General features: G+C 46.9%; 1 protein-coding gene across 8 annotated transcripts in view; it reads left to right on the top strand.

Moving 5' to 3' along the window:
- Htr2b (5-hydroxytryptamine receptor 2B) overlaps positions 1-22,216 on the top strand; it is a 748,006-nt gene that overhangs the window by 143,074 nt on the left and 582,716 nt on the right. The window lies entirely within an intron of this gene.

Raw genomic sequence — 22,216 nt, 5'->3', positions numbered from 1 at the left:
TCTGACCCCATTAGAGGAAAGCAGAGCCGAAGAGAGCCCCTCCCAACCGAGGGTGGTGGCACACTCCTGTATCCCCAGCACCGGGAGGCAGGAGAATGGTCACGAGATTGAGTCCAGCCTGGGTACACAAGAAGCTCCAGGCCAGCCAGGCCTACAGAACAAGACCCGGGGGGGGGGGGGGGGGGGGGATAAAAACCTAAAACCCTCCTGGTGACATCATGATACCAGGTGGACTGGGAATGTGTGTGGCCTTGTGCCGTGGGATCAGCAGGGCTTAGTCAGAGAGTTCCAGGAGACAGCTATCACTGGGGGAGTACCTGATAACACCTGGTCTTTCTGTGGCCACCAGATCCATGACCTTCTCTCCAGCAGCAGCTTCTCACAGATCTGGGTGGCCAGCACAAAGATGCAACCCAGCTGGAGAAGGCTGGAGCCTTTCCCATCTCATCAATTTCCAGGACCTGAGGGGACATTCCCAATCCCCTCCTGGGGGCCAACTGACCGGTCATGGGTGTGGCTGCCTTCCTTCCTCTGTCTCGTTCCCACATCTATGGCTAGAGACCCAGTACCAGTGTCAGGCGGGGTGAGGGCTTCAGCACCCCGGCTGCACCAGTGCCTCAGCCTACCATTCAGGTAAGCACCCCTTACCAGAGGAGGAAGAGGGGTATGCCAAACCCTTGAGGGTGACAAGAGTCAGGCAGATGGTCATACTTAGGCTTTGGTGGTGGTGATGCAGGTGTTTCTTCTTCAAGCCCAGACAGAAGGGGCCAGGAATTCTGTGATCCAGGGAATTACCACCGGAGACAAAGGGGGCTTTCCAATGGTCATCCCTGGGGTGTAGCCAGTAGCTGAGGACTGATAAGGACTCGTGAGTCATTGCTACAAATATTGTCCTCCTATGTTGCCTTCATTCCGTGTGTTATCCCCAAACAATAGGCAAGACCCATGGTTGGCAATATCAACCCTCATGAGTGAGGCCAGACTCCAGCTATTGTCACCTGTCCTAGATGTCACTAGACAACTGTTCTCCTGCGAAGGTCAATGTTGTGTCCGCTTATAGACGTGCGTAGGAAATCAGCCTCTAGGTGTGTCTGTAAGCAAGTTTCTAGATTGGTTCAGTAAGGTGGGATAACCAAGAGGCTGGGGATCCAGACGGAATTAACTTGGAAACGGAGCTGGAAAGATGGCTCATTGGTTAGCAGCGTGTGTTACTCTTCAGAGGACTCGAGTTCGAGTCTCAGCACCTACATTAGGTGGCTTACTTCCTCTGACTCCAGCTCCAGGGGATCCAGCACGGCTCTGGCCTCCTCGGGCACAAACGATAAAGGAGAAAGGGGGCTGAGGACCAACATTCATCTCCCTCTGCCGCCCAACTGCTCCCTAATGCCATGGTACTTCCTCTCTGTGAGGGACTGCGCCTTTGGTCTGTGTCAGAATCAAACCCTTCTCTCCTCAAGGTTCTTTTGTCTGGTATTTTGTCAGAGCAAGGGGGAAGGTAACGAATGTAAACTAAATGTAAACTGAGTCTGCCTCCATAGTAGCAACAGAGACGTGCCATCCCAGCCTGGGAATTCTGCTAGAAACTGAGAGGGGTTGACGAACATTCAGTAAGTGACTGGAAACTGGAAACGTCTGGGGGGCTTAGGTATTCCTTAGTGGTATAGCCCGAGAGCTTGAAGCGTCCCGTCCTCCTTCCTGGTTCCCAGCATTCCATCTCACGTTGCCTGGAGACCTGTGCTTCTCTCCCACGTGGGAGACAGCAACTGCCAGCATCTGGAGACATGGCCGCAGTGTTGGGGCTGGCGGGCGTTCTGGTCCTCTGGGACAAGGAGGGACCCCTTGGCAGTGTTAGACACCCCATGTGCAGGGCCAGTTGGGTGGGGTGGTCAAAAGTACAGCAGAGAAACAGAAAGTCCATGTTCTAGAAGGCGTCAGGCCTCTGGGTGTCCCAGAAGACATCCTCTGTAGGAGCTCCCAGGATGGGAACACATGGGCAAGTGGGGTATGGTGTTCAGACATGCTTTAGGGATAGTCGAAGAATAGACCTCCAAAACCTATCTGCAGGGCTGGGAAGGGCTCCACTGATAAGAGTGCTTGCTGCACATGATCTGGAGTTATGATGCCCAGCATCTACCTAAAAAGCCAAGCATGGCCTCACTGAGACTTGTAACTCTGGCACTATGGGGAATTGAGGCAGGAGGATCACTAGGACTTGCTGACTACCGGTCTAGCTCTAGGTTCAGTGAAAGGCCCTCACTGAACTTCATAATGATAGAATGGGACACCTAACATCTTGTGGCCACACTGTGCACACACACACACACACACACACACACAATCACACACTAGTGCAGAGAAACCTAGACCAAAGTTTCAACAATTTTTGGAAGCCCTTTGTTGAAGCCCTCAAATCCGAAGGGAGTCAGGGCACCCAATGGAGATGTTCCCAAGCCTGCAAGCCTGCCTGGTCCCCAGTGTACAGCTGCCAACAGCAGAAGCAGGACCAGGCCCACAAACCTAACTTTGGGCTCCCAAAATATCCAATAGAGAGACCGAAGGTGTAGTTCTAAACATGACACTCTGTCGTACAGAGGCACGAAAGTGATGAGGCCCTGGAGACAGATTTCTAGGTCCCCAGCCGAGCGAGTGGCTTGCAGCGCTTCTTAAGCACACCCTCAGAGCAGGTGGCGGGAAAAGGGTTGTGCGGGGCAGGAGGAGGCCATGGGGATGATCGGCAAGGACATGATGTCAGGACACAATCAGAGCCTTGAGAAAAGCCCTCAGGCAAGGCAAGAGAGGCAGGGTGGCAGAAGGAGTCGCCCACGCTCTAGTTTGAGAAAAGTATACTGAGAGGGTATTGGTCAGGGTGCATAAATCTATTTTCTATAAATAGAAAAGTACATTGAGAGGCAGTATTAGTCAGCGTGCATAAATCTATTTTCTATTGCTCTAACAAAACACCTGAGCAGTGTTTTGCTTTATGAAACAGAGCTCTACTTTATAACGAGTAGAGATTTATTTAGCTCATTGTTCCAGGGTCTGGAAAGTCCAAGAACATAGCAATAGTAGCTGTCTGGGGCCTATTGATTCATTGTGACAGGACAGAGGACATCATATGATGAGACAACAAGCAAGCTAACTCTCCTCCTCCTCTCTCCTCCTCCTCTTCCTCCTCCTCTCTTTCTTCCTCAGCCCAGAGAGTGGAAGTTCTCACTGAGGCATTGGGTCCAGGCATCAGAAACAATAACATAACTAGCAAAAGCCATTTAAGGAAGAGTATAGTCCATCATGGCAAGGGAAGCATGGTGGCAGACACTTGAAGCACTGTTCACCTTGATCCACAGACAGGAAGTGAAGACTGGTGACGCTGAGCGCCTCTTCTCTTTGCTCAGGCAATCAGAATGAATCTCCCCAGCCCAGCTCAACTCGGATGACCCGGCACAGGCACAGCCAGAGACCAATCCTAACAGCCGTGCTTGTCTCCTAGGTTGTCAGGCTGTCAATCAACGTGAACCATAACACTAGCATTGTCTGTGTGCTGGGGTAAACACTTCTTTCTGGGTACGGCTGCATTTGTGTCCTGTGGCAGCCTTTCTCCCTTACCGCGCCTAGCCAGGCTTCACTTTGACTTCATGTGTGTTAAGTTTATGGCGTGTGGTCTCAGCTCTTACACTTTTCCTACCTTGCTAAACTATCTATTTCTATGTTTTCATCGATTGTGTAAAAGTGTGTGGATACTTTGAAAATGAGAGGAATGCATATTTACATAGTATGAGCATTGATTCTGTCAATATTTGATGAATTTTGCCTTTTGTATTACACATCTCAATCTTTTTTCACTATCTTTTGATTTACTGAAGGCCAATAATGATATTGGAGTTTTTTATATTTAGACTTTGGTCAGTAACAAATATTTGATGTTTGCAAGTATATTAAATAGGATATGATATGTTTGCAAGTATATTAAAAAGTTATGATATGGTAATAAGCAATCCCCAATTCTCACAGACTGAAAAATACCAAAGATTTAAGCCACATCTGCTGGTACATGCCTGTAATTCCAGAATTTGAGAGATTGAGGCAGGAGGACTTCTGCATGTTCAAGGCCAGCCTGATCTACAAAGTGATTTCAAAATCAGTTTCAAATACATAGCAATACTGTCTCTAAACACAAAACAAACACCAAATGAAACAAGATTTGTGTCTTGTTTATCAAGATCTGGTGACAGTCTCTGCTGAGACGATTTGTGTTGAGCCTCACACTCCCTAACTCTAACCCTCAATTCAATTTTTTCCCATCTGAACATTGTCAAACCTATTTTACCTTATAATGTTTTGAGAGAAGGTCTCATTATGTCACCTCGGTTGACCTGGAACTGGATATGTAGGTCAGACTGGCCTCCAATTTATAGCAATCTACCTGCCTCTGCCTCCCAAGTGCTGGGAGCTATTTTATCTTGCTTTGCTTTATTTTATCGGGTTGTGGGGGGGGGGGGATAAAGGTGGTTGTTTGTTTGTTTTGAGCCAGGGTCTTATAAGCCCAGTTGGCCTCAAACTTACAATGTCACCTTGAGCTCCTGGTCCTCCTGCCTCCACCTCCCAAGGGCTAGGATTACGGGCGCACACCACACTCCCTGTTTTATTTTTATTTGTGCTTGATAGTTTTATCCAAGCTTCAATTCTTTCCCTCTTTGTGTGTGGTTCTTAAAATATATCTGTAATGTACTAGATCCAAATATACATACTTGGAGAAATTTTGACTTTCAATGAGGAGGCCTGATTTCTCATATTTCTTGTCTGACTTTCTCATTTAACTTGGAGAATCTGCTTTCAAGCTTCCTTACTTCCTCTCTCACTCAACCTTCCCCCTCGGGTAGCCGTGCCTGCTGTCATCTTCCACAACAGCTTGCAAAGCAAGCGTCCTGTTCTTAGTTGTCAGTGGTTCCTTGATGTTTTTGATGAGACTTATTAAATCCATATTTACACTACTACCATAGTATATGAAAATACTTTCATAGTAGTAAAATTGTAAGACCCATGTATACACATAAGACACCTGTGCTCACACTTTTCCCCCAGGTCCAGAGATTATCTTGTAGACACATCTCATACCCTATGTGTGACACACAGAGACCTCTCAACGTCTGTGTCACTTTCCTCTCACAGTGACCAGATATCTGAGGAGAAGCCACTGTCGGGCAGTTTCTTTTGGCTCACGGTTTTAGGGGATGCAGTCAGTCCATCACAGTAGAAAAGCAGCAGCTGCTTCTCACACTGCCCTGGACCAAGAAACAGAGACTTCAGACAGGCATGGAGCGGGCATTTGACCCTTCCACCCCACCTACCCATGACTCACTTCCTGCAGCTAGGCCCCACATCCCAAGTCAGCACCACCAGCTGGGTCCCAAGTATTCAAACACATGAGCCTGTGAGGACATTTCACAGCATAACAGTGTCCATCCGTGACACTGTTGTCAGGGCCTGGCGTCTGCCTCTCATGGGCCTTCCTCAGAGCAAAGGTCTGCATCACTTTCTGAGTGATGCCACCTGTGACAGTCACTATCTCAAGAGCACACACTTAATAAGGCAGCTATGGCTTTTCAATTTCCTGTGTGTTTCTGGTAGGACCTATAACATACATGCACACACACAAGCATCCATAGCGGTGTTGTTCATAACTAAAAAGTAGAAGAGATCTGAGCAATCACCAACTGATGGGTAGATAAAGAAGCTGCACGCACGCACGTATGCACACACACACAGCGTCAGCCCATCGCCCGGGAAACCCCAGGAGCATTTCATCTCCTGACAAACCCACAGACCTTTCCTTTTCCTCCAAAATGACAGCCAGTGGCTCACAGCCTCCCTAGGGACACTGACCCTGCCTGCTGCCAGTTTCCTCTAGGACGACACTCTGCAGTGGAGCCACCCTCAGCTTTCTGAGCACCCAGGCCTGAGGCTGGGATGGCTCTGCACTCACACGGCACCATGTCCGTGGTCTCCACAAATGCCTCTCTTGTTATGTTCCCAGCCCCTGGGCCTTTCGTCCAGCAAATCAATCCCTTATGGTGAGAGGTGAGTGACAGTGGCAGGCTACCCAGCTACCCCTCCTTCCTCTTCAAGTCTTTATCCCTGTTCTTTGAAATAGCCTTACATCCAGGTAACACCCCCAGCCCCAATTCTTCCTGCTTCTGCTAAGAAGTGAAAGTCTCATGCTTAACAATGCCTGCAAACATGCAGCTGGAAGAACAGTTGTCTCCCAGGTGCATAAAAGCAGAGCCAAGATATTCTACTCAACATCAAAAGGTCCTGAATTCCTCATGGTGAGGAGAGGGTCTCATCTTCATGTCCCTGACTCAGTGGGCATCCGTTGTAGCCAAGGACAAGCCAAAGCTCTGCTCCCTTCTGATGAGAATAGGGATAGGAGCTTCACAGTGGAGTCACAGTCCTGGAGTGACTAGGGGACTGAATAACAGAAGGAACAGAAGGCCACGTTCTGCTATCAGCAACTGAATCCAAAGTGACTATGTTCCTAGAGATGACCTCGGCAGGGCAGCAGGTGAGGAAGTTTGTACAGAAAGCGCTTTATCAGTTGAGCTATCTCCCCTGCCCAGAACCCACCTCTAGAGAAGCACCCTGGGTCTCTGTGTATTAAAGCAGCAGCCAAAGACAGCGCTCAAGAAGAAAGAAACCCAGTTAGTCCCTCCAACCTGCTGCCTACAATTGCATACGCCATCCACACCTGTAGACAGCCTAGTCCTCCTAGCTGTAAACACTTGCAACCCAAGCCATTGCTGGGGCTAGAACTGGGCACAGCACCACCCTTCCTGACTCACCCAACTGTACCTGAGAGCCCACTACAACCTGCACAAGTCAACCATAAGAACTGCACAATCCAGCTATACCAAGAATTCTGTGACTTAGCATTAAGTATGTACTTAAAATTTTTATGTAGTCAAACTACTTGTCAGTAAGCACACAGCGCAATGCTAACTGCAGCAGGCGTTGCTGGCAGATGTGAAATGCAATTATAGCCTGACCAATATTTCTTTGCATGATGTTGGAAAATTATTTAGTCTTTCCTATTATGTGAGATATTTACAATGTTTCCTGCTGCTATAACTCTGCTTTACTTATCAGAATAATCTTGACTATTACATGAGACAGGAATTATAAATTCAGAATAATGAAAGCTGTACTGGGTTTTTTTTTAAGTCAGTGGGGTGGTGTCTACATTTGTCAAAATCCATCAAACTTAAAACATGTCAAACACTTCCATTAGGTACACTTCTATGTTAATTAGACCTTATTTGAAATCTTAAAGGGGAAGTGTGTGGAGTGAGGAGGGGGGCAGAGGAAGGAAGGAGTCCCTCAGGACAGCTAGGCCTTCCGAGCGGGGGACCCTGCCCACAGTAGAAGTAAGTAGAGTCTTCCGGGAAAAGGGAAGGAAAATGCCTCCGGTCTTTCAGGGTCCTGACTTCTAATGAACACCTTGTCTATTTCTGACCGCAGGGTTTTCTTTTTGCTTGGTTTTGTTCATTTCTTTTCTATTACAAACAAAACAAGCCCTGCCAAGTAGGTTCAACCACCGCAGAAACATGCTGGTTCCACAGTTGAGCGAGAACTAGACCCACAGTATGGCACAGTCCAAACACGAGGGCGTTTGTGAGCCTGTAGTCCCCGGACTTGAGCAGTCCTGATAAGGAATCTGAAAGCAGGCGAAGACAGGTGAACCACAGCCTGATGATGCCCTCTGGTGGTGAGGTGTCATAACTGCATGGGAGTTCAAAAACCCTAACGCTATTTTAGGGCCCTTACCATTCAGATTTGCTTTTAAACTAGTTTGTTGGGTCCCGCCCCAGTTTCTCTGTGGACAGCCTAAGATAGGCCTGAGAGGATTTCTTCAAATTTCTCAAGAACAAAAAGAATAAAGTTCCTAGGAGTCTCTGTGGCTGCCACTCTTGGTATAACCAACTCGGTGATGTAGACAGGCATCTGTCTCTACCCTGGTACTAAACTGCATGCTGGGATATCAATGTGCAATCATTTGCTATACACTCCAATAGCATCTTGGAGGTTTCTGGCCTGCTATTGTCTGAGTGTGTCACCCAAAATCCATATGTGAGGAAGTGGGACCTTTGGGTATCGTTCAGGTCATGAGAACTCTATCTCATGAATAAAACGATACAATTACAAAAGGATTTTCAGAGGAAGATCAATCCCTTTTTGAGAACATAGCTTTCCTCTCTTCCATCAGAGAGGTGACTTGCAATGGCCAAGTCACCATGTTGGAGACAAACTCTGTCACGACAACAAACCTACCACAGACTTGATCTGAGACTTCTGAGCTCCAGAACTGTGAAGATTTTATTCTCCATAAATGATATGGACTCGGGGGGGGGGGTTGCCAAAGCAGCACAAAAGGGGCTAAGGCACAGCCTGCTCCCTGACAGGGAGGTGGGCACTGGACATCTCAGCCAAGCAGTCCTACCCATGGAACCCAACCCCTCACTCAGCCCAAGTCCCCCTCGTGCATATGAGTTTGTCTACATCTGTGAGCCCCATAACCCAGGGGCTCACAACCCCACAGAACTCTGGGAAACGTGCCAACAGATGGATGCCGACCTTGGCCAACTGCTTCCCTGGACAGGCCTGGAAACCTGCAGCCTCTCCTTCAGGCGGGGCTCCACAGCTCTGGGACCTTCTGAGACATCTGTAGATTCTAGAAACCAATAAGTAATATCCACAATTGGGGCAGTTGATCACCCTCCAAGATCTGGGTCTACGATGTAGTTGACTGAAGCGATTATGATTAGCCCCAGGCTCCCCAGCAATGTGCCAGATTCACCCAGCCCAACCATGGTTTGGAGGCAGAAGATTAGCTCCTAGAAGTCTGTGTCCCGATCCTAAAATCTATGAACATATCACTTTCTATGATCAAATTCAAATCATTCCCCATGATTTCTGGAGTGTCCAGTGTGGCTTGCCTTTCTGTTCCTACTGGGTGTGGACTCTGCTCTACCACCGAGAATCAGGGTGTGAGCCTTTTGACCTCTGACATCACTAGCAAACCTCCAACTACATCCCTAGAGACGCATGGGAAAATGTCTGTAGATATTGTCCGTGTCTGTTAAACAAACCACTAACAAAAAGTAACTTGCCCTTATCTAGATGGACTTTTTCAAAAATATAATTCACGGTGATAGGGAAGGGGGTTGGCATAGCAACTGTAGGAGGGTGGCTGTCTTTGGAGAGAAAAATCACTTGGAAAATATGAGATCTGAGAGCACTGAAGACTGATGAATGGCAAATGACAGGACCGCTGCCCGGTGTGGTGGAGGGGAAGGTTGATTGTAGATATGAGGGAGAGCACAGCCAGAGGCGTCTAGAAGGGTCCAGAGTGGACATGGCCATGGGGGAGGTGGGGAGGGAGGAAAAGAAGAGTTCGGGGAGCAAAGGGGATACATAGGAACCAAGAGAACCAAGAGGAAAAGTAGCCAAGATGGCTGGTTATGTATGACTCGGAGAAGCTGGTGGGAAGGGGAGGGAAGTTCAGAGGCTGGAGAGGTATAGGGTAGGGGTGAGGTTTGCCAGCCAGGATGACTCTACATCAGCCCAGTGCTGCTGAGAGTCTGGAGGCCAGCATCCACTTTGACATGCTAGCAAGACCTCAGTTAGCCATTCGTCCTGGGTTTCTTTGACCCCCTAACAGCAGCCACCAATGGGTTGTCACGGGAGGGGACCGCCATCTGATGGAGCTGCGAGCAGTTCTGTCTGAGCTAAGAGGGAAGATTCACCTTTCTCCAGAGAGACTGGGCATGAGGAGAGGGGGACCCGTGATGCCAGGGAGGGAACAAGACGGCAGAGGCCCAGAGTCACCCGAGGCTATCTGTGGGAGAAGTGTGACATTAACACAGGGCACGGGGTACAGCTAACAGTCAACCTGGAGCTGAGTTTGCTGGGATGGAAGCCCCTCCACCTGCCTGGGTGAGCTTGGAGAAGGTGGCGTCAAGGACAGGCCTGAGTCCTACACTTTGATCCCGGTTATAGAGCAGGGCCCACACCCAGAGGTGATGGGAAAGGCAAGCTATGCCAGACACTTGGGCAGCACTTGGAACCCCTCCAGGCATAGAATGGAAAACCAGGCGGAGATTTCATTAAGACCAAGGGGCAGAGACCCACCCAATCCAACACATACCCAAGCTCACATTTCCTCAAATAAAGAAAGGAATAAAATGTCCTTTACTTAAGCCAGTCATTAGTGCCCACCTCAAAAAGCATATATTTTTATTAGATCCTATTGTTACTTTTCTCGTGGTTGTGACTAAACAGCTGACTTATGGGAGAAAGGGTCTGTTGGCTCGCGGTCTGAAGGTGCAGGGGACGGCAGGGCAGCAGGAACAGATGCCCACCGTGTTGCAGCCACAGTCGGGAAGTGGAGATGGGCGGATGTTGGTGCTCAGTTCACCTTCCTCCTCTTACTCAGTCTGGAACCACGGGACATAGAATGGCTCCACCCACTTAGTGTAACCTAGATAATCCCTCAAAGAAATGCCGGGTGATTCTAGATCCATTCAAATTAACAATCAGCGTTCACTACCACAACTAGCTGGCTTCAGAAACACGATGAAGACCGTGAACCCTGACTCTCTGTCTCCTCCTTCTGGGCATTGTGACTAGAGATATATGCCACCAGACTCAGCTCAAAAATGACAGAAAGATGGCAGCGGTGAGATGGCTCAGGAGAGCCAAACCTCACCTCACCTGAGTTCAGTCCCCTAGACTGACACGGTGAAGGGAGAGAGCCAAGTCCTGAAAAAGCCGTCCTCTGACCTCCACAAGCATGCTGTAGCATACACACGCACACTAATTGACTAATTAAATATAATTTAATTCTTTATGAATGAAACTGATATTCTTATCCACCTGACACCTCCTATACGGTGGACAACTGCTGAGACCCCCACCACTTACTCGTAAGCATTTCGCTCCACGGGACCTTTGTCTCTCGTGTGCCAGAGTGACCACACTAGTCTGTGAGCCAGAAGACACTATGCCCTGCGCCACCAGCCAGGGTTACAGGCACAGCAGGTAGCAATGGCAGGGGAAGTGGTTGGGGGTTAGGTGCTCTGGATGGCTCCTTCACTGGCCTCCTTGAGCCTGCCATGGGCACCTGGGCAGCCATCTTCATAAATCCCCAGGTGCCTCTCAGTCAGCAGCCCAAATACCAAGAAAGATCCTCAGCTATTCTCAGGCATTCTCAGGGGGGCTGTTCAAGATTTAAAACAAAAAAAACAAAAACAACTTAGCAACCAAAAGTCTAATTATCTCCACTGAAGCCGGGCTACTGACATATTTGTTCCTCAAAGTTCAGGGTCTTCAGAAAGACAAATTCAGTATGTACTCACTCATAAGTGGATATCAGACACAAAGCAAAGGATAACCAGCCTACAGTCCATAGCCCCAGAGACGATAGAACCCTGATCCAAAAACAGATGGAAGCAGACGCAGAGATCCACAACAAACCACTAGGCCGAGCTTCCGGAGTACAACAGAAGAGAGGGAGGAGCAATAATATGTACAAAGGGGTCAAGACCATGATGGGGACACCCACAGATTCAGTTGATCCAAGCTAGCGGGCTCACTGATTCCAGACTGACAGCTGGGGAACCTGTATAGGACCGAACTAGGCCCCCTCAACGCAGGTATCAATGGTGTGGCTTGAGCAGTATGTGGAGTCCCTGGCAGTGGGACCAGGATCTAACACTAATGCATGATCTGACTTTGTGGAGCCTACTCTCTGTGGAGAGAGATCTTGCTCGGCCTAGGCATGGGTAGGCAGAGAGAGCCTTGGTTCTGCCACTTCAAGGTGATGAGACAGACTTAGTTGATTTCCCAGGCCTCACCCTCTCTGAAAAATGGATGGGGTGGGGTGGAGGGAAGGTAAGGAGAGTGGGAGGAGAGGAGGGAGGGAGGGGGAACTGGTATTGATATGTAAAAAAAATAAAAATAAAAAATGAAGCTCAGGGTCTTTGTGGCTGCCCTCCCCCATACTTCCTAAGACTAACTCAGTCCCCGAACACAGGTGTGCCTTCCTGCCGTTCGCAGGTAGCTAGGGATGCCCCAAAAGAGCTGAGGCATCTTCCTAAGGAGAGGAATAAAACACAAACTTAGCCTCTAACAGAACACACTGACATACCTATAATCTTCAATTTAATTTTCAGGTAAAGATAGTGAACATCTTTGTGTACATTAAATCACAATACATGTTTATTAAATTATTCGCTGGCTTATATCAAACATCGGCGGCACAGCCATATATCTAGCTCAAACGTTACTTTATTATATGTCAAAATAAGATTAAGGTCTGGAGAAAGGGCTCAGCAATTAAGATACACACACAGGCAAAACACCCATACGCATAAAATAAATTATCTTACATTTTAAATTAAAATGATTTGCTCAGCTCTTTGGCTGCCATGGTTAGTAAGTACCTGTCATGGAGTAGGATGTGTATCTGTGAAAAGAGAAAAATGTAGGCTATGTTAAATATTAAAAGAGGAAAAGAGAGGGCTCGGTGGTTAAGAGCACATACTACTCTTGCAGAGGCCTGGATTCAGTTCCCACCATCCACATAGCTCCAGGGGATCCAATGCCCCCTTCTGGAAGCTGTGAGCACCTGAAATCACACACGCACACATGTGTGGTAACACACACATAATTAAAAATAATAAAATTATTAATTACACAAAAAGCTTAAATATTATCAAATATCTTTGGTACTATAATTGACAGCTTCCTTCAAAAATGAAAAAGCAATATAATGCAGCCTTTTTGTATTATTTTTAAACATCTAATATATGAATTTTTCTTGCCTTAAATAGATTTAATGTTTCATTTAAAACAAGAATGGACTGTTACACAGAAAAACCCTGTCTCAGAAAGAAAGAAAGAGAGAGAGAGAGAGAGAGAGAGAGAGAGAGAGAGAGAGAGAGAGAGAGAAGGAAGGAAGGAAGGAAGGAAGGAAGGAAGGAAGGAAGGAAGGAAGGAAGGACGGACGGACAGGAGAGTCCTGCAGCGTTAAATGCATTCATTATATTTCCTTCCCTGGGATGACAGCATGACATACTAGCACTAATAAGTATGAAAATGTAGGACTGGTGGAAACTCATTGGAGGATAAGCTGAGTTTATTGACTGAAAGCCAAGTTGTAGTCAGCACTCAGCCAACTACATGCCAACCCTTGATGTTGCCACGTTCTGTTGACGGACTCAACACACTCCTTCCTAGCAAAACCCAAAAAAAAGCATACCTTCCTCTGTCATGGAATTACTATGAAGATTAAACAGGATCACAGATTATAACATTTTATAACCTTTTACAGAATGCCATGCGAAGCCAGGCCTCCTAAAGACTACAGATATGCATGTACATTGGCTCTTTTTCTGTGGCTGAGTGATTAGTACAGATAAGATATTTAAACCAGTGTGTTGATGCAAGTCTATGATCGCAGTGTTCAGGAGGCGGATGCTGGAGGACCACGCCTTTAATCCCTTCACTCGGGAGGCAGAGGCAGGTGGATCTCTGTGAGTAAGCCAACTTCGTCTGCAAAAAGAGTCCCAGAGTTGTTACACAGAGAAACCCTGTCTGGGGGTTGAGGGTCGGTGGAATGGGACAAGAATAGATTTAACTCTTGGAACTAGAGTCTGGAAAGTCTAAGAGGAAGGTGGGGGCCCTTTCAGGTTCGGTCCAATAGAGCAAGCCTATGTTGATTCTTGTCTTTCTTCCTCTTTTTGTTTATTTCTGTATTCAGGACAGGGTCTCACTATGTCTCAGAACTCTCTATGTAGACCAGGCTGACCTCAAACACACAGAGATCCACCTGCCTCTGCCTCCTAAGCACTGGGACTAAACACATGCGCCACCACACCTGGCCCTTTCTTCCTCTTCTTAGGAAGCTGCCAGTACCAAACACAGAGACCTCGTTCTCATGAAATCATCTAATCTTAACTATGTCCCAAATGCACCCTCCAAACTGCACTAAGATGCAAATTACAGGATTAAGTTAGCAGCACTGGGGTTGAGGACATTCAAACCATTACAGGAATCTGCTTTTGCACAATGAATGTAGATAGTCTATTCCCCCCACCCCAAGATTTGCTGTCGCTAGTTTTAATGGAGTCAAATTTACCACACACAACACACATACATAGGGCCAATGCTTAGAGACCAGTGGCTGGAGAGATGGCTCAACATGGCTGCTCTTCCAGAAATCCCAGATTCAGCTTTTAGCACCTGCTTGGCACCTCACAGCTACCTGCTAACTCTAGTTCCAGGAGGATCTGACGCCCTCTGCTGGCTTTAGTGGGCACCAAGCACCCACATGCTGCTCAAATACACTTGCAGGCAAGCACTCATACACATAAAATAAAAACAATAATAAACTCTATGGCAGCCCAGGTCAGGATTACTGCCGGGCTAACCGGAGGTTTGCAGGAAGGCCGACTACAGAGCTGTGTAGGGACTGTCTTTGTGGATGGAAACAGCTGCATGTTGACTTGTGGCTACAGAAGAGTATAACCTCTTAATAGATCCTACTGTAGTGGTTTTCAGCTGCAGTTTAATAAACAACGACAGCCTGAAGATCTGAGAGTAAAACAGTCCCACGGGTCAGCCTTACAGACCAGACTATGGTAATGCACTCCTTTAACCCCAGCAGCCACACTAGTTGCCATAGAAACTGGGCGGTGCCCGCCTTTAATCCCAGCCCCAGAGATGAATATAAAATGGGGGAAGGCAGCTCTCAGACACAGTCTCCTGAGATTCAGGGAGGAAACATTTCCATTTCAGACTGAGGTCGAGGTAAGAGCCAGTGGCTGGCTGTTTTGTTTTTCAGATCTTCAGGTTGAACCCCAATTTCTGACCCTGAGTTTTCATTAATTCATGCTTCACTTTACTTTATGTAAATTGTCTCCATTTAAGACATCTGATAGTCCTCATCCTTATTTCATTGCTATTTCAAAAAAAATAAATAAATAAAAACTGCTTTTCTATACTCACGTTCTTCCAGGTGAACTACAAAGTTTCTACATGTATTCTTTTTTTTTTTTTTTTTTTTTTTTTTTGGTTTTTCGAGACAGGGTTTCTCTGTGGCTTTGGAGCCTGTTCTGGAACTAGCTCTGTAGACCAGGCTGGTCTCGAACTTACAGAGATCCACCTGCCTCTGCCTCCCGAGTGCTGGGATTAAAGGCGTGCGCCACCATCACCCGGCTTCTACATGTATTCTTAAATGGCACTGAGGGGCTGAAAATGCAGCTCAGAGGTAGAGCACTTGCCTAGCATTCAAGAAGCCCTGTGTTCAATTCCCAATACCACAAAACAAACAAACAGAAAAACTACACTGAGCTCTTGGTAGGAATTATATTGAATTTATTTTTGCTTTTCTTCAATAATAGGGCGTTCCTGCCAAGTTGCCTAGGTTGGCCAGTTTCTCTGAACTGGTATGGAAGCCAGGTACTTTCTTAAAACAACAATGTTGCTTCCCACCCAGTGCTAAGACATCTCGACCTCTGCTTCTCAAACTTGTGTCTGGGTCTCCTGGAGATCTTACAGAAAAGGAAGAGTGGTCTGGGGCGACGGGGCTTGATAGCCTGCACTCCCTGCTACTGTGGTCCCCTGCCAGCAGCACTAGCCAGAAGCCTGTTGAAAAGTTACAAACTGGACCCCACCTCAGACATATCTATCTGATCAGAACCTACACTTTCACAGGCTCCTCGGTTGACTTTATGTAGTACAATTCAAGGCACATAAAAGATAATGGTGTAATTAGTACCCGACTAATACAATGAATTGCAAGGAAGCATCTCCCCATTTTAACCACCTCTGCATTCCTATCATCGGACTTAGTGCCCTGAGTCAGATCTGTCAATATTTTATTCAGGGTATTTTCTCCAACATTCAGAGGGAGGTTGATCCATTCCATCCACCTCTTGTGCAGACTTGTCAGGTCTGGGGGGGGGCTGAAAGTGCAGTTATTTCTCCACACCCAGTCCCAACTAAGTGTGTGTTTCCACTGTAAAATATGGCACAAGATGGTAGAGTTTATTAGTCATTAATGAGAGCTTTCCCTCGTTATATATGCTGATTCCCTATGACGCCTAGTCATGCAAAAAACTTAAACCATTGGAAATAGTTTGCACAGTTTTAACTATTATAGCTTTATGAGGCACTTTAATGTTTTCAGCCAAGAGATTTTGGTGAATCCACTGGATGCCCTGAAGCTTTCCTTTCTAATGTTCGTGTTCCCTACTGGCGCTGGTAGAAGGTCAGGAGACAGTGACGTCACCTTGGAAAGATTTCGGTGTGTGCCACTCAGATGACTGGCAGCCACTTGCTGTGTAGGTATGTGGGCCTCTGATCTGTCAGACCTGAGACACATTTACCTTCATAAATGCTTTTACCACATGCTGAGCAATCCTGAAAAGGAGCCTGGGATTCTGGGATCAACCCAGCCAAGAACACTCTGTCCCTTCTCCCATCCTAATAACCAACCACTGACTGCCTGCTAAAAGACGCACAATTTATTTTAAATATAGGAATAGGATGATTGTTTAAAAAGAGTTCCAGCTGGTTAAATTTAGGGCTTTGCAATAAAACTCTCCTCCGGCACATTCTCTGGCTGCAGGCCCTGAAGGGCTGCAGGTCCTGTCTGCTGAATCAGAGGCTGTGGTCTCTAGCTTTCAGGTTTCCGGTGGTGGTTTTTGATGGTCTGGGTTGGGGCGTCAGTAACAGCGCTGGCCTCGAGAGGGCTTCCTGCATTGTTTGAGCAATCCACTCTATGCAGTTCTTGCCAGTTAGGGAAAGTTTTATTCGGTAAAATACTTGGAGGAAACCTCTGGACAGAAAAGCAGGTGGTCTCTTTCCTCTGTCCTTATCTACCAGGAAGTCTCCCTAACTTCTCTGAATGTGTTAGGGCTCTTGCAGGCCACCTGGCAGAACCGCAGGAGCTCATGGCCAGCAGATGTCAAGATAGGACCCTCCTGGACCTCCTTCAGGGGTTCTCAGATTCGGTTAACAAATTTGGCCCAAAGGCTACCTGGTTTTTTGCTTTGGGTTCTGCTGCCCTTCTGAGTTCTTGCTCCCCCCCCCCCTTCTGTCTGCTTCCCTCCTGCCAGGGGAGAAGGTCTTGTTAACAAGAAGACGGAACAAAGAAGATGCTCAGATGTGGTCTGGGGATGATACAGGGCAGCTGGGTCTGTGTGTTAGAAAGACCCAAGAAGAAGGTAGGGCTGAACCAGACACCATTCAAAACCCAGGAGGATGGAGTGGGGTGGGAGGGAGGCAGTAGGGTGGCAAGGAGAGTGTGAGCCTGAAGACACCAGTGAGCTTTCACTCATGAGCAGCTTGTGCTGGGGAAGAAGGGTGACTGGGTTAGTTGTCTTTATGAAGTTTAAAACTTTGGTGGAGAAAGGGGAACAGAAATTTACACGTGGTTTTCAGAGTGTCTGGAATCAGGGTTAGCGAGAAGGCTCATCAGTTCAGAGCACTTGTTGCTCTTGCAGAGACCCAGGTTCAGTTCCCAGCACCCACAGGCTGGCTCATGGTCATCTCTAACTCCAGATCCAGGGGACCTGATGCCCTCCTCTGGCCTCTCTAGGTACCAGCATGCTTGTGGTTTGCATACATACATACGTACATGAATATACACACTAATGCACATAGAATATAAACAAATAAATCTGAAGGAATTTTTCAGAGGCATTCCTGGAGTGGAAGGCTTCTCAAGGGACCAGGAGGGCAGGGAAGCTGAAGGATGAAAGGGATGCAGGTGAAGGCAGAAAGTCTTCTCTGCAGAGCTCAGGAGAGTGGAATTAATAAAGCAGGCCCTGGGGAAAGGGGTTTAAGAGGCTTATTAGATAACAGTGTGTAGGATATATGGACCCACATAAAGTCTCCTCAAGTTGATGTGAGGTTTTGTCCCAGTGAAACCATTAGAAGTTGAAAAATCAGTTAGACACATTTAATGTGCCTAACCTATGGAATATCCTAGCTTACCCATAACGCTGCTCAAAATGCTTCTATTAGTCCACAGCCGGGCAAAACCATTAAATACCGAATCCATCTAACAATGAATTGTTGACTATCTCGTGTAGCTTACTGCACTGAGAATGAACACAGTATGCACACTCCTAGCCTCGTGGAATGAATTGGCTCTGAGCACGGGTTTATGCAGACAAGGGCTGTTGGAGAACCCTCTGTACCGTACGTACATAGTGACCATCCAGTTGAGCTTGAGAACACTGCATGAATTCCAGTCCTGCTGAGTCGTGCTGGGTGACAAACACAACAGTCTCAAAAGCAGAGAGTAGCAGTCACCTCTACCACACTCACAGGTACGCCTGCTGGCTGGTGTAACTGATCCTGGTTCTTCACTGAGTGTCTTTCATTAAGAAACCAATGGACACCACGGGTGTAGGCTTCCATTAGGAAACAGAGAGCTCAGGAGGGGTGGTGGCTGCACGTAAGTAGAGTGATGGAAGAGCATAGGGTACACTGTCATTTCTGCCCTTATTCTGGGGGGGGGGGCAAAGCAAATCATATGGCCAAGCCTGGCATCCACAGAGCACGTACACTTGCTTACTCCAGGAAAGGGCACTTCAGATGATGCCACGGAAGTCACGACTATAATAATCCAAGCTATCATTTGATGACCACAAAACCCAACAATGTCAGTCTATAGTTCACAAGTGGCAACATAGTATAAGACATTTCTGTTCTATTGGCCTACGTGCCAATGGTGCAGAGATTTCTAACCAGAGCTGTGTAGCATGAAAGGACTTTTTAGAGAGCTGGCCAGGTTAATAAGAATCACAATACAAGCTGGGCAGTGCTGGTGCGCGCCTTTAATTCCAGCACTCAGAAGGCTGAGGCAGGCAGATCTCTGTGAGGTCAAAACCAGTCTGGTCTACAGAGAGAGTTTCAGGACAGCCAGGGCTACACAAAGAAACAAACAAAAAAAAAAAAAGACCAAAACAAACATAAAAAAACTCAAAATTTAAATATATAAATAAGTAAATAGATAGATATAGATGGATAGATAGACAGACAGACAGACCCTGATCAGACTGGCCTATCGACCTTTCTGTGGGGAATTGTCATGATTGTTAATTGATGGAGAGCCCCGCCCACTGTGGGCAGCACCATTCCCTGAACAGGCAGTCCTGGGATGCATAAGAAGGCTAACTAGACCTGAGCCTGTGAGAAAGCCAGTAAACAGCACTCTCTTTAAGTGCCTGCTTGAGCTCATACCCTGACTTCCATCAATGATGACATTTTTAAAGACTGTGGGGCTTTTCAAGTTGTTTTGTGCTATGATAGTGGCATGAGCTCTTAAAAATAATGAACTGAAAGCTTATAGGTTTTTTACTGTTCTTTGAGAACTTCATTCAGTATATTTTTATCATATTCCTTACATCCTTCAATTCCTCCCAGATCTTTCCTGCCTCCTTAACCACTCAACTTCATGTTCTTTCTGTTTGTGGTGGTTTAAAAGAAAATGGCTCCCAAAGGGAGTGGTACTATTAGGAAGTGTGACCTTGTAGAGTAGGTATAGCCTTGTTGGAGGAAGTGTGTCACTGTGGAGGCAGGCTGTGAGGTCTCATATATGCTCAAGCTACTGCCCAGTGTCTCAGTCTACTTCCTGTTGCCTCCAAGTCAAGATGTAGGACTCTCAACTACTTCTCCAACACCATGTCTCCCTGAATGCCATCATGTCACACCAATGATGATAATGGACTAAACTTCTGACAATGTAAACCACCCCAATTAAATATTTTTCCTTTATAAGAGTTGTCATGAAAAAAAAATAAAAAAATAAAAAATTAAAAAAAAAGAGTTGCCATGGTCATGGTGTCTCTTCACAGCAATAGAAACCCTAAATAGGGAAGGAAAAGAAAGAAAGCCACTCAAAACCACAAAGTCCAATTGTATTAGCCATCTACTCATGAATATGGGCCTGTCTTGGAGTCTGGTTGATACACCCAGCATCACTCTATTGAAGAAAATTGATTTTCCTCTCCCAACAGGTATCATTTGTGAATAACTTCTGGCTAGTAACAATGGACCAATGTTCCTGCCCTGCTCTCCCTTGATGATGTACTGTGACCTGCAAGCTAAAATAAAGCCTTTCCTTATGCCGTACACAGCAACAGAGATGAAGCTAAGACTGAAATAAGTGCAATAGGGGAAATAGTAGCTCAGAGGACCACGTTGCTCCATGACGCTTGTAGCGGGCTAAGGTCCAAAATGACGTGACCATAGGAACATCTGCAAGACCATGGCATTCCTATCCACACCATTCTCCGGAACAGCCAAAGATGTTTGGGGGTTTTGTTTTTTGTTTGCTTTCGATTTTTGAGACAGGGTTTCTCTGAGTAGCCCTGGCTGTGTGGAACTCACTTTATAGACCAGGCTGGCCTCAAACTCACAGAGATCTGCCTGCCTCTGCCTCCCAAGTACTAGGATTAAAGGCATGTGCCACCACTGACATCAAAATTGCTCAAGTTTTTTTCATCTTGATTTTGATGTCACTCAAATTCTCCCCAGTCTTTTATGACAATACAAATAAGCTATATTTACCCAGCAATTACCACATTGCCAGGTACTATTCCAAAAATCAATCATCTCAAAACACACAGTAAGTGGCTGCCCTTATAAGTTTGCTCTTTCGCAGGGTTATGTTTATGTTGTGGGGGGCTGGGTGGTGTTAGTTTGCTTTGAGACAGAATCTCACTCTAACCCAGGCTTGCCCTGAATTTTTGGCCATCCTCTCCCACCTTGAGCTTCCAGCGCTGCTATAACAGGGTGAGCCGCCAGGCCTGGCTTTGAAGCGTTTACTCTTCTTAGCCCTGTCCTACAGGGATGGGCTCTAGACCACACCGCAGGTAAGAATTAGAACGGGAATTCAAAGCCAGGGGATCTTGGTCGGGATCCCACCCTTAAGTCTGTTTTTAAAACTCTCTGGAGGGACTTAGGACAAACACTTGGGAGTCTTAACAAGAGAAAGTGGGATTGTTTTTCAGGTGCTTGGAGCAGGAAGTGACTGGGGAGCAAAGAGGGAGAAGGATACTAAAAGAAGATAGTTTCTTAAATACACAAAGTGAGGCAGAATCCTCCGGCCCCTGAGGGGAGCCTGAGAGCTGCTAATGTCATTGTGTCCCTACTGTAGATCCTACCTGGCGAGGGCCTTGCATTTCCTGTGGGTTCCAGCATGGTTCATATTCCATTCCAGGCTCATCTCTCATGTGGACTGGCCCAAGTGCGAGCCCAGCTATACAGCCGAGCACAGCTGGCTCTCATTTGAGGGGCCTGCTGCCATTTTAGGATGACTTCACCCAACTCCCTTAACTTCCCCGTATGCAATCCACACCACTTGTCAAAACGCCGGGTGGTAATATATTGAATTCACCTTGTGTACCATCCTGCCGCGTGAGGGTTTGCTGGTTTTCCTGAGTGCTATTTCCCGGGGGAGGGGGGTAGAAATGTGTCGACTAAAAGGGTAATCAAAAAGCACTTTCTCGGGGGCTGGAGAGATGGCTCAGCAGTTAAGAACACTGGCTGTTCTTCCAGAGGTCCTTAGTTCAATTCCCAGCAACCACATGGTGGCTCACAACCATCTATAATGGGATCTGATGCCCTCTTCTGGCAGGCATACATGCAGACAGAATACTCATACAAAAAAAGAAAAAAGAAACAAAACAAACAAACAAACAAAAAACCCACCAATCTACATTCCATAATTCTGGCTACATTTGGTCTTAGCCAAAGAATTCCTTTCCCCTTTCCATCCTCCTGGGCTCCCCACAGCTGTCTTTGAAAGGCCAATATATTATACGGGATTGAGGGCTAAGTAGTGGCTTTGGCATAACAGACCTGAATGTCTGACATTTAACAGCTCTATGACTTTGGGCAAAATAGGGGACAGCACTGGACACTATATTCCAGGAGCAGTAGGGAGTCCTAGTCTAGGGAAAGGGCCACACCCTCTGTGCTTTCTCAAAGAGGCAGCCTCTTCCCCACCTTGTATGTTCCCTAATACCCTTTGAGTGAAAGGAACACTTCTCTGTTACTGCGATCAAACACGTGGCCAAAGTAGCTTACAGGAGGAAGAGCTGATCTGGACTTATGTATGGTTCTAGGGAGCTAGAGTCTCTGATGG

This window comes from Alexandromys fortis, unplaced genomic scaffold (assembly GCF_014885135.2).
Source record: "Alexandromys fortis isolate MF-2015 unplaced genomic scaffold, M_Fortis_MF-2015_v1.1 scaffold_213, whole genome shotgun sequence".
Lineage (NCBI taxonomy): Eukaryota > Metazoa > Chordata > Mammalia > Rodentia > Cricetidae > Alexandromys > Alexandromys fortis.
Note: the sequence above shows the minus strand (reverse complement) of the source record. Positions and strands in the feature narration are given on the sequence as shown.